The following is a 12,808-nucleotide window of genomic DNA, read 5'->3' as shown; positions in this document are numbered from 1 at the left end:
AACTTCACACTGAATACTTCAGCAGTGCTTTGGGCGAAATGCAGACTACAGAGACACATTATATCACAACAGAAAAATAAGTTCTTCAGAGAAACTGGTGCACTTTCTGGCCCATCGACACAAATATGCACTTGTGTAAACAGCCCTTAACTGTTAGCAGCTCTTAAGGCCCAGCAGGAGATCCAGAGGGCAGCGAAACACTCAGTAAAGGCCAAGGGTCCTGGTGGGCCAAATGAATTATCAGCACTAAAGCAAAGCAACTGTTCTGTCTCTATGACAGCGCAGAGTTTGCTCTCTGTTTGCCTTTTATTATGATGAATGTCTGCATGTTTTTTTGTTCTGCACTGATGAAAGAAGCATCTGTCATCTGAAGTGGCCCTAACCAAAGACTCTGGCGTTCCTTTTCACAGCAGATCTGCTTCTTCACAATTGTTGCCTGAGAGTAATGAGAGGGCTATGAGGAATCCAATGTTTCAGGCTTTTTAGGCAAACAAAAACTTCAAAAGTTGTAAAAGGCAGTAAAGTGCTGTTAATGCACAGCACCATTGTTTCAGGCTCGCTCCTAAAACTACATAGTTGTTTGGTCAGATGTTTTGTCAAATTCATTGGCATACAGTCCCGGGCAAACCTCCAAAAAGAGGACTAGGAAAAATGTTCCTAACTTCTAATGGATAAATCAGTTTTTCCAAGTAATTTCAGACCATTTCCATTGGTCCATTCATCATGAAATTGTGACAAAGGGCAAGGACAAATAATTTTTGAATTATGTCAAAAAATGGAGATATGAGGTTTTGTCCCGATGGCAGCAATTTATTTATTATCCAGCCATTATGTACAGTAGTTATTTGTAGTAGTGATTTTTCAGGATATATTTGTGAGGACATTAGATACAGGATAATGGAATTGCATAAAAAAGGAGAAAGTCAAAAGAAAATAAGTGATGTTCCCAAAACTGGACTCCTAACAACCACCTGGAAGAGGTGGTGGACTCCAAAACTGCTCCCATCAGATAAACAGCACTAAAAGATTCCATTTGGAGAGAGAGGAGAAAATCAAGCTGCTTCAGACCTGAAAACATCCACAGGTGTTTCTGTCCGTCCTTCCACTGTGAGAAGACCACTCAGCGCTGTGGGTCTGAGAGGATGTGTAGCTGATCAAGAAGAACTTCACTGAGAAAAGGAGACGAACACATTAAACAAAGAAGCGCGTCTGCAGATTCTTTGAGGAGCTGAAAGTGAGGCTCCTGAAAAGAGTGAAAGCTGGAATGAAGATAAAGAGGGACTCACTGACCCTCACACAGCTGATACATTTACTTCAGAATAATTTTGACTGGAAAATAAATGAAGGGTGGTCTCTGAGTTTTGCGCTGGGCTGTGTTTAAAATAGAACTGGCTGAACTCTTGTTTGCTTATGGTTTCAGCTATAAATGAGAGAGTCAGGAAAGAGTGTGAAGACGTTGTTTGTGCTGACAGCCAGACAGCTCCACATCCACCTACACCCAGTCTAGTCTAAAATCGGCCCGCTGTGGTCAGGGTGAGACTGTCTGGCCTTGAAAATAACACACAAACTCAGAAATGGAGAGAGGGAGAGACTCACAGAGGGGAGTGAGGAGAGAACAAGCCCCCAGGCATTACTGCGCACTGTAAGTCATTTGAAACCAGTGGTGAAAACGAAAAGATCTTGGTATAGAAGCCGTCTGCAGCAGTTTTACTTTCCTTATATCTGTAACATATAAGACAGAACACGACTTCGAACAGCTTCCCAGAAAAGAACTTTTCCTTCCACAAAACTCCAGTCCTGACCAGGTTTTTCCAAGGCCGGTTGTCTAGAAAACATGTGGTCATTTACTACTGTACACACTGCTTTCTTGTGCAGTAACAGGAGTGATTCCTCTCCAGTCATCTTTCCCATGCTGGGTCAGGAAAGTTGAGTGAACAAACACAGATTCTCACAAATGAAGCGCTTGCATGTTGACACATTGACTTTTATCAGTGCAGAGTGTACACAGATAATAAAAAAGGTCTGTACAGTCCCGTGAAAGTCAGTGGTTAATGAATAAAACCCGATCGACATGGTTACCAGATAAGCACAGTGTTTTCTGCTCTTTTACTGTAATTATAAGTGACTGTTTTCTGGCTTGTGAATAATTATCTGGTGCATAATTTCCAAGACAAGGACATGAGTGCTCATGTACTGGTGGCAGACAAAGTATACACAAAAAAGTACAAGACAATACAATAAATAGACAAGAAAAGGTCAGGACAAAACTTTCACTCTCCATTTTTCACTTTTCTCATAATTTGGAAAGGCCAGTTGCCCTTGGAATGGTCCAAAACTACAAGGAAAAAATATTTTGGGATTAACTTCCATTAAAAGTTAAGAATGTTTTCCCTTGTCCTGTAACGCTACCCTTCTGGAGATACAAGAGCTGTGTCCCAATTTGAGGGCAGCATCCTTCCAAGGCTGCATTTGAAGGCCAAATGCGTCACAGTGGCGCGACTAGGCTGTCCCATTTTGAAGGCTCCTTCATATGCGGGCGAGAAATGCGTTCTTCTTTTCCATGGCAACAAAGGATCCAACAGCTGGATCCTTCACCAGCCAACATATCCTGAGGTTCACTGCATGACGATGAGGAATCAAGAACATGGTGACATCAGCAGAGGAGCAAACAACAGCAAATTGGTTTAAACAGAGTCGAATAGCAAAGAACACAAATGTTAAAGCCAACAAAGTAAAACTAACATTTTGTTTTGTTTTAGGGCGCAAAAAGCCGACAGGGTGAAGCATCTCCAGGTCTTATAAATGAAACAATAAAACATTAAATTAAAAATTTTTGGCTCCGTCTTTAAAGAACTTTTAAAGAACTTGACCGGAGTAGCGTTTCTTGATGCAGTGGTAAGAGTGGGAACAGCGGTGCTGCGACACAAACAGGACACAAAACCGTATCATTTCAGTTTAGCCTTTGTGGGTCTACACAGCTTTCGATGGACGCACCTTCGTAGACCACATCCTTCTAGGATGCAGCTCCTAAATTAGGACACAGCTTCTGTTTTGTTTCCGACAGCAGCAAAATATAGAATAAACTGGACACACAGAAGTGTACTTGTGCATAGACACTGTACATATGTGCAAAATGTGCAAGGCAGTATTTTTGTTTGTGATGTTTTGCTGGTGGCGCTGTCTGTCTCCAATGCAATGTAGAGCTGTTTCTCTTGGAAAAACCCTGCAAAGTTTAGTTGAAGGTCAATCTTTTTCCTTCTCTCAGCTTGTTTCAGCAAGTTATCTCAGTCTTACTTTAGCGAAAGAACTGTAGCTGTTATATTTGACTGGAAACACTCCATGTCCTTGGGATCCGTTCCATAAAATCTCCTTGGATCCAGAAACACTTGCCCATATGGATTAATCCCACAAAGCCCTGGATGTTACCACATCCTGACTGATTTGGAAAACATGCATCCTAGATTAGTATTCTAGGGAATACTGAAACACAGCAACAAACAAAAATAAAGACTCTCTTCTCTGAGAAGATCTTTAGAATGCACTGTTATATGCTTTTAAAATTGGTTCTTTTGTAAAGGCAAAGGTTCTATATAGATCTATGAACATTCATAGAAACACTTGCATGCTCAATTGGTTCTCTGCATGGTGAAATCATTCTTGAGATTGACAGAGAATGTGTTGTATATGGTTCTATATCGCATCAAAAAGGGTTCTACTGTTGCATACAAGCTTGACATCATCCCAACAGCAGAACCCTTTTTGAGAATATAGAATTTACAGATACACAATAGAATAGAAGAAGAACATAAAGTGAAGCAAACAAAACATTCCATAAGTTCTCACCCTAATCCACCACTAGGGAACCCTCTGGGCCTTCTAGACCTTCACAGTAGGTCTAATTTGTGTGAAATGAATAAAAAATAATCTGTAATCCATTTGTCATCTAAGCTTCTCCTCCTGGCTTGCAAGGGTGGAGCTGGAGCCTATGCCAGCACTCATTGGGCAGAAAGCAGTAAACACCCTGGGCAGGTCACCAGTCCATCTCAGGGCAGACAGCCAGACATACACACACATCTACAGGCAGATCAGTATCACCGGTTGGCCTGACTGCATGTCTTCAGGGAATCAAACCCAGGCACTTCTTGCTAGGAGGCTACCCACTGCATCTCCAAGCGCCCATGTCTTTAATCTTTAGTCAATATTTGTTTAAAACTTTCATCATTTCCAAAAAGGTTGGGATGCTCTGCAAAATTGAAACTGAGAAATTTTATTGTTGTTTATGAAGTTGGGATGGGGGTAATCAAAGGAAAAAAAAACACCTGGTGGTTGATTGGCAGCAGGTCAGCAGTCTGACTGAGTACAGAAAAAGGCATGTCAGAGAGGCGGAGTCTTACAGAAGTAAAGATAAGGAGGGGTTCACCACTCTGTGAAAGACTGCACAATCAAATAGTGCAACAATTCAAGAAAAACGGTTCTCAACATAAAATAGCAAAGAATCTTTGGGCCCTCAGGCAGCACTGCATTAAGAACAGACATGATTCTGTAGTGGAAATCACTGCATGGGCTCAGAAACACTTCTGAAAACCGCTGTCTGTGAAAACTGTTCATCCCTGCATCCACAAATGCAAGTCAAAACTCTAAAACACAAAGAAGAAACCAAATACAAACAGAATCCAGAAACACTGACACCTTCTCTGGGCCTGAGCTCATTTAAGACTGACAGGAAGTGGAAAAATGTCCTGTGGTCCGACGAATCAACATTTGAAATTCTTTTAGGAAATCATGGACACTGTGTCCTCCGGGCTAAAGACCACTCAGCTTGTTATCAGTGCACAGTTCAAAAGCCAGTATTCATGATGGTTTAGGGGGGCATTAGTGCACATGGCATGGATGATGTGCACACCTGTGAAGGCACCATTAATGCTGAAAGATATATATGTTTTGGCAACATATGCTGCCGTCCAGGCGACGTCTATTTCAGGGAAGACCTTGATTATTTCAGCAAGACGATGCCAGACCACATTCTGCATGTATTACAGCAGCATGACTCCGTAGTAAAATTGTCCAGGTGCTAAACTGACTGGCCTGCAGTTCAGACCTGCCACCGCTACTAACATTTGGCACATTATAAAATGAAAAATATAACAAAGGAGCCCCTGAACTGATGAGCAGCTGAAATCCTGTATCAAACAAGAACAGAAAACATTTCAGTTTCAAATCTACAGCAGCGTCACCTCAGTTCCCAAACACTTACAGAGTGCTGTTAAAAGAAGAAGAGGTGATGAAACACAATGGTGAAAAGGCCCCGTCCCAACTTTTTTGGAAATGGGCTTGTTCTTATTTGCCTTTGTAAATATTGCAGCAGTACTTTTCTTTCATTGTTAAGTATTGGTTGGAAAGCAAGAGATAAAATCATGAAACATAAAACTTAAGAAAACTGTTCAATCAGGTTTGTCTTCTCTGTGGTGTCTGGGTAGACACAGTCAAGCTTGTAGGCCTTCTGGAAGTTCTAGATACATCATTAAGTAAGTAAGTAAGTAGCAGCTTGTTGCTACCTGTTCTGCATTTCCTGCCTCAATTTGCACAGTGATGCGAGAGAACATTACTTTTATCAACATCACTCAGAAATACATCTCAGTACCTTTAGTCAGGGATCATAACTGAACCATAATCCACTGAAATGATATTTTCTAAGCTGTACTGACTCCACACACCCCGCCTCGCCTCCAGGCTTTTATTCTACTGTTCTGTTTTAAAACATTCAGTTATGAAAATGTACAAATATGAATTTTTCACCTGGAAAAACTTGTTTAAGGTTCACAATTAGACCTTAAAACCACTGTAGAACCTTGATGAATGAAAAATGTACCTGAACAGAACCTTTATTTCTAACAGTGTATGTGGTTTTGGACAGTGGCATTGTCTCTTTCCTTTTGTCAGAAGGGCTGTAAGCAGCTTATGCTTATTTATATAAACAAAATAGCTAATTTAGCCACTTTAGGCATGTATTTTAATTACTGGAATGTACAAATGAACAAAAGTACAGTAAAGTTTATAATCACAATTATTTCTAAAGCTTTTCAGCAGAAGCTAAAATTTCATGATTGTCACAGCCTTATTTGTTCCAACATGAGCACATTAAATAACCTCACATGCTATCTGACCACTGCAGGTCTGGGCAGATAGTACAGACAGATATTATCCTAAGGGAAGAGTGTTCAGAGTGCAGATCATATTTCATGGCAGATGGTAAAAAGATTCTTTGTCTCCCTGTGCTCTGCTAGGCTTGTCACGTCCAGTGCATTCATTCCATTGTGTGCCCTTGGATAAGGAGAAAGTTTATAACCAAACAGAGATTCGGCACATACACGCTTCCCAACAGAGCGCTCTGCCAATAGAATGACGTAATGTTTGAAAGTGATTTCAGTTCCTTGAATTTGATATTTTATATGTGGCATGACTTTGTGTCAAGTTTATGGTTTAGTGGTATCATTTTACCACAGTCAGCTACAAACTACATTCATTGGCACCCTTGAAAAAGTCAAAAGCATGCTTTGTGGTTAAAGTTTTATGTTAAAAGCTTCGAAATCATTTTGAGGCTACACTGATTCATAATATCTCCCTCTGTGGGAGGAGCTCAGAGTAGAGCCCCCTGGACGCCTCCCGGTGGGGGTTTACCAGGCACAGCCTACTGGGACGAGACCCTACTTGGCTGTCCTAGGACCCGCCGGAGGGATTATATCTCCAAGTTGGCCTGGGAGCAGCTTGGGGCCCCCAGGAACAAGCTACCGTGATCCTACCTGGGTTAAGTAGTTGAAGATGATGAATGAACATATTGAAGTCCCTGTAGTTACTGAATAATAAGACTTAGTAGGTAATAAGCCTTGGATGTTAAAGGGTTAACCCTCTGTGGTCTGAGGTCATTCTCTCGATTTGTTCATTTGTTCTTCAGGCAGAACCTGGTGAGGTAGTTACAAGCTACACTAATCCAAATGTAAATGGAACCAGTATTCAACACAATATCATACACAATAAAGTTCAAATTGAAAGACTAAATTCATTCTCAAAATGTCCTTAATGTCAATAGTTTTAGTGGTGATTTGAAGCTGAATTGATTAAAAGGACAAAGATCATTGGAAATTTACAGAAAATGCCACATTTAACTTTGTTTACATATCAGGATAGAATGTATTTTTGTTTTCTGCAGAGATAAACATCTGATCTTTCATAATACAGTGCATTTTTCCTTTGAAAAGTCTTTGGTAATTATGTTAATATTAGAATTTTCATATTCCATCCATCCATCATCTTCCGCTTCTCCGGGGTTCGGGTCGCGGGGGCAGCATCCTGAGCAATGAGGCCCAGACCTCCCTTTCCCCAGCCACTTCCACTAGCTCCCTGGGAGGGATTCCAAGGCGCTCCCAGGCCAGCTGGGCGATATAGTCACGAAAGCGTGTCCTGGGTCTTCCCCGGGGTCTCCTCCCCGGTGGACATGCCTGTGACACCTCCCAAGGGAGGCGTCCAGGAGGCATCCTAACCAGATGCCCGAACCACCTCAACTGGCTCCTCTCGACGTGGAGAAGCAGCGGCTCTACTTTGAGTCCCTCCCGGATGACCGAACTTCTCACCCTATCTCTAAGGGAGAGTCCAGCCACCCTGCAGAGGAAACTCATTTCGGCCGCTTGTATTCGCAATCTCGTTCTTTCGGTCATTACCCAAAGCTCATGACCATAGGTGAGGGTGGGAACGTAGATCGACCAGTAAATCGAGAGCCTTGCCTAATGGCTCAGCTCTTTCTCTTACAGACCGGTAAAGAGCCCACATCACTGCTGACCCAGCACCAATCCGCCTGTCAATCTCCCACTCCCTTGTACCATCACTCGTGAACAAGACCCCGAGATACTTAAACTCCTCCACTTGAGGCAAGAGCTCATCCCCGACCCAGAGAGGGCTCTCCACCCTTTCCCGCGTGAGAACCATGGCCTCGGATTTGGAGGTACTGATCCTCATCCCGGCCGCTTCACACTCGGCTGAAAACCGATCCAGTGAAAGCTGAAGTTCACGGCCTGATGCAAACAGCAGCGATGTGACCCTGAGGTCACCAAACCGGACACCCTCCATCCCCTGACTGCGCCTAGAAATTCTATCCATAAAAATTATGAATAGAATCGGTGACAAAAGGCAGCCCTGACGGAGTCCAACTCTCACTGGGAACAAGTCTGACTTACTGCCGGCTATGCGAACCAAGCTCCAGCTTTGTTTGTACAGGGCCTGAATGGCTCGTAGCAAAGAGCCATGTACCCCGTACTCCCGAAGCACCTCCCACAGAATACCCCGGGGAACACAGTCGAATGCCTTCTCCAAATCCACAAAGCACATGTGGACTGGTTGGGCAAACTCCCATGAACCCTCCAGAATCCTGGAGAGGGTAAAGAGTTGGTCCAGTGTTCCACGACCAGGGCGGAACCCGCACTGCTCCTCCTGAATCTGAGGTTCGACTATGAGCCGGACTCTCTTCTCCAGTACCCCTGCATAGACCTTGCCAGGGAGGCTGAGGAGTGTGATTCCCCTATAGCTGGAACACACCTTCCGGTCCCCCTTTTTAAAAAGAGGCACCACCACCCCAGTCTGCCAATCCAGTGGCACTGCCCCCGATGTCCACGCAATGTTGAAAAGGCGTGTCAGCCAAGACAGCCCCACAACATCCAGAGCCTTGAGGAACTCGGGACGGATCTCATCCATATATAACATATTATGTTAGCATAATATGCGAAACAGCGAAGTTGACTAAAGTGCGTATTCATTTCTCCTTGCTGGGTTTAAAACTACTTATGGCAGTTCTACAAAATAAGAGCATTTAACCTCTTACATGGCTAGAACCAGGCAACAGGCCCAGCGTTTTATTACACACTTCTATAACCTAAGAGTAGCTCAACCAGTTTGTATTGAAGTCCCTGTAGTTACTGAATAATAAGCTGTAGTATGTAAAAAGCCTGGGATTAAGGGGTTAAAGCTGGTAAGATAGACAGGCAGCATATTCTTTACTTTGTTTCACAGTTTTTCAGTGAATTCTCAGACAGTATTTTAACTTATATAAGTGAGAATGGCATCTGTTGTTGCCACTCTGGGCCAGAACACCTGCTATAGCTCTATGTAACTTTGGAGTTACATGTCAAAATTAATGTCAAAAATTATGTCAAAAACTGAAAAACGACAAAAAAGGAGTTACAAGGTTTTGTTCCAACATCAGCAAAGTGCATGTGGACAGCTGTCCATTTTCTATTTACGACAGGGGTGTAAAAGTGAAATACACTCCACAACTTTAGGGGGGAGCACAAGAGCAAAATGTAAATTCTTGCATAATGTTGTTTTAATCTAACACTGAAAATATAAGCTTTTCTGAAGTAAATTTAGTCTAGAAAACAAAAAACCCTCATCAGACACCTTTACAAAGGGAAAGCAGTGGTTTATAAACCTACTCTGACTCTCTTCTCTGCTATTCTCTAGTGCTTTGCTTTCAAGAACCTTTTAGGATACATGGCATCATAGACTGCATGAAGCTCCAAAAGCTTTTAAATGAAGCTCCATCTGCATCTGCCAGAAAGCTAAAACTGAGTCACGTTCTGATCTTCTAGTATGACTTCTTCTTCTTCTTTCGGCTGCTCCCTTTAGGGGTCGCCACAGCGGATCTTCTGCCTCCATCTTGCCCTATCCATTGCCTCCTCTACTTTTACACCAACCATCTCCATGTCCACCTTCACTACATCCATAAACCTTCTCTGAGGTCTACCTCTTCTCCTTCTACCCGGCAGCTCCATCTCCAACATTCTTTGACCAATATATCCACTATTCCTCCTCAACACATGTCCAAACTATCTCAACCTGGCCTCTCTGGCTTTATCTCCAAACTGCTCCACCTTCACTGTCCCTCTGATCTGCTCATTTCTAATCTCGTTCATCCTTGTCACTCCCAATGAAAATCTCAGCATCTTCATCTCCAGCTCAGCCTCCTGTCTTTTAGACAGAGCCACAGTCTCCAAACCATACATCATAGCAGGACGCACTACTGTCTTGTAAACCTTCCCTTTCACTCTTGCTGCTATCCTTCTGTCACACATCAGCCCTGACACCCGTCTCCACCCACTCCATCCTGCCTGCACCCTCTTCTTCACCTCTTTTCTACACTGTCCATTGCTCTGGATGGTTGACCCAAGATATTTGAAGTCATCCACCTTTACGACCTCTACTCCTTGCATCTTCACCTTTCCACTTGCCTCGCTCTCATTCACACACATGTAATCCGTCTTGTGTCTACTGACCTTCATTCCTCTCCTCTCCCGTGCAAACCTCCACCTCTCCAGATTCTCTTCCACCTGCTCTCTACTCTCACCACAGATTACAATGTCATCTGCAAACATCATGGTCCATGGTCACTGATGTAACCCTACCTTCACCTTGAAACCATTTGTCACTCCAACTGCACACCTCACCACTGTCTCACTATCCTCATACATGTCCTGCACCACCCTAACATACTTTTCAGCTACACCTGACTTCCTCATAGAGTACCACAGTTTCTCTCATGGCACCTTATCATATGCCTTCTCTAGATCCACAAAGACACAATGTAGCTCCTTCTGACCTTCTCTGTATTTCTCTACCAACACTCTCAACACAAAAATTGCATCTGTGGTACTCTTTCTGGGCATGAAACCAAACTGCTGCTCACTGACCTGAACCTCTCGCCTTAGCCTTGCTTCAACAACTCTTTCGCATACCTTCATGGTGTGGCTCATCAACTTTATACCTCTGTAGTTACTGCAGCTCTGCACACCACCCTTGTTCTTAAAAATGGGGACCAGTACACTACTTCTCCACTCATCAGGCATCCTCTCACTCTCCAGGATTTTGTTAAACAACCTGGTTAAAAAGTCCACTGCCTTCTCTCCTAAACATCTCCATACCTCCACAGGTATGTCATCTGGACCAACTGCCTTTCCATTCTTCATGCTTTTTAAAGCTGCCCTCACTTCCACCTTACCAATTCTCTGCACTTCCTGATCCACTATCTCTCCCCCCGTTGTCCTCCTCTCTCTCTCGTTTTCCTCATTCATTAGTTCTTCAAAGTACTCCTTCCATCTACTCATCACTTTCTGTTCACTCACTAGTACATTTCCCTCTATATCCTTGATCAGCCTAACCTGCTGTACATCCTTTCCAGCTCTAACTCTCTGTTTAGCCAAACGATACAAGTCCTTTACTCCGTCTCTCATACAGCTATGCGACTAGCCTCACAGTACTCCTGCCTACTTCCTTCATCCCTCTTCTTTGTTTCTAATCTCATTCTACAGACAACCACCCTATGCTGCCTTGCTACACTTTCCCCTGGTACCACTTTACAATCTCCAATCTCCTTTAGGTGGCATCTCCTGCTAAGGATATAATCCACCTGTGTGCACCTCCCTCCACTCTTGTATGTCACACTGTGCTCTTCCCTCTTCTGAAAATACGTGTTCACCACAGCCATTTCCATTCTCTTTGTAAAATCTACAACCATCTGACCTTCCGCATTTCTGTCTTTCACACCATACATACCCAGCACCTCTTCATCCCCTCTGTTCCCTTCACCAACATGTCCATTGAAGTCTGCACCAATCACTAATCTCTCCTCTCTAGGGACATCATCTACCACTTCATCCATCTTACTCCAAAATTCCTCTTTCTCCTCTAACTGACAACCAACCTGTGGTGCATATGAACTGACCACATTCAAAATGACACCATCAACCTCTAACTTCAGGCTCATGATCCTGTCTGACACTCTCTTTACATCCAGAACACTTTTCACAAGCTGGTCCTTTAGGATTATCCCTACTCCATTTCTCTTCCTCTCTACACCATGATAGAACAGTTTGAATCCACCTCCAATGTTCCTTGCTTCCTTTCCATCTGGTCTCCTGGACAAACAGAATATCTACCTTCCTTCTCTCCATCATATCTGCAAGCTCTCTGCCTTTACCAGTCATTGTCCCTATGTTCAGAGTCCCTACTCTAACCTCCACACTCCTGCATTTCCTTCTCTCTCGCTGCCTTCTAACCCGCCTTCCTCCTCTCCTCTTTGATGGTCTTCGACCTACAGTAGTCCAATTTCCACCAGCACCCTGCTGGTCAACAGCACCGGAGGCGGTCGTGGTTAACCCGGGCCTCGACCGATCCGGTACGGCAATCATATTTGTGATCCGCATAATAGTTTTGGCACAAGTTTTATGCCGGATGCCCTTCCTGATGCAACCCTCAACATTTATCCAGGCTTGGGACCGGCACCAGAAGTACACAAAGTACACCCCTAATGGCTGGTTTCTGATCTTCTAGTATGACAATGATCCAAAACATACATCTACACAAAATGGTCCAATGACCACAGAACTAAGCCATCCAAGTTAACCGACCCGAACCCCACTCTACTCATTGTGAGCTGAAGAAGAGAGGAGCTAGAAACCTGGATGATCTGAGGAGATGCTGTATTGTGGAGTGTTCTAGGATTACTTGCTTTCTTATCAAACTTTATAGGAGAGCCACTGCTGTTATTTTAGCAAAGGTTCTAGAGGTTCTAGAAAGCAGTAAGCACAAGGGTGCCAAAAATTTTAAGATTTTATTTTCATACACTCTTAAAAAGATGGATCTTTTAGGGTTCTTTAATAAGGAAAGTGGTTCTATGTAGTGAAAAAAGGGTTCTTTGCTTTACAAAAGGATTCTTACGTGTGCTATAGATGGTTCTATATAGAACTTATTTTGAAAAGTGTTCTAT

Source organism: Pygocentrus nattereri, chromosome 5 (assembly GCF_015220715.1).
Source record: "Pygocentrus nattereri isolate fPygNat1 chromosome 5, fPygNat1.pri, whole genome shotgun sequence".
In the NCBI taxonomy this organism is placed as follows: Eukaryota; Metazoa; Chordata; class Actinopteri; order Characiformes; family Serrasalmidae; genus Pygocentrus; species Pygocentrus nattereri.
This window is presented reverse-complemented; position numbering follows the sequence as displayed.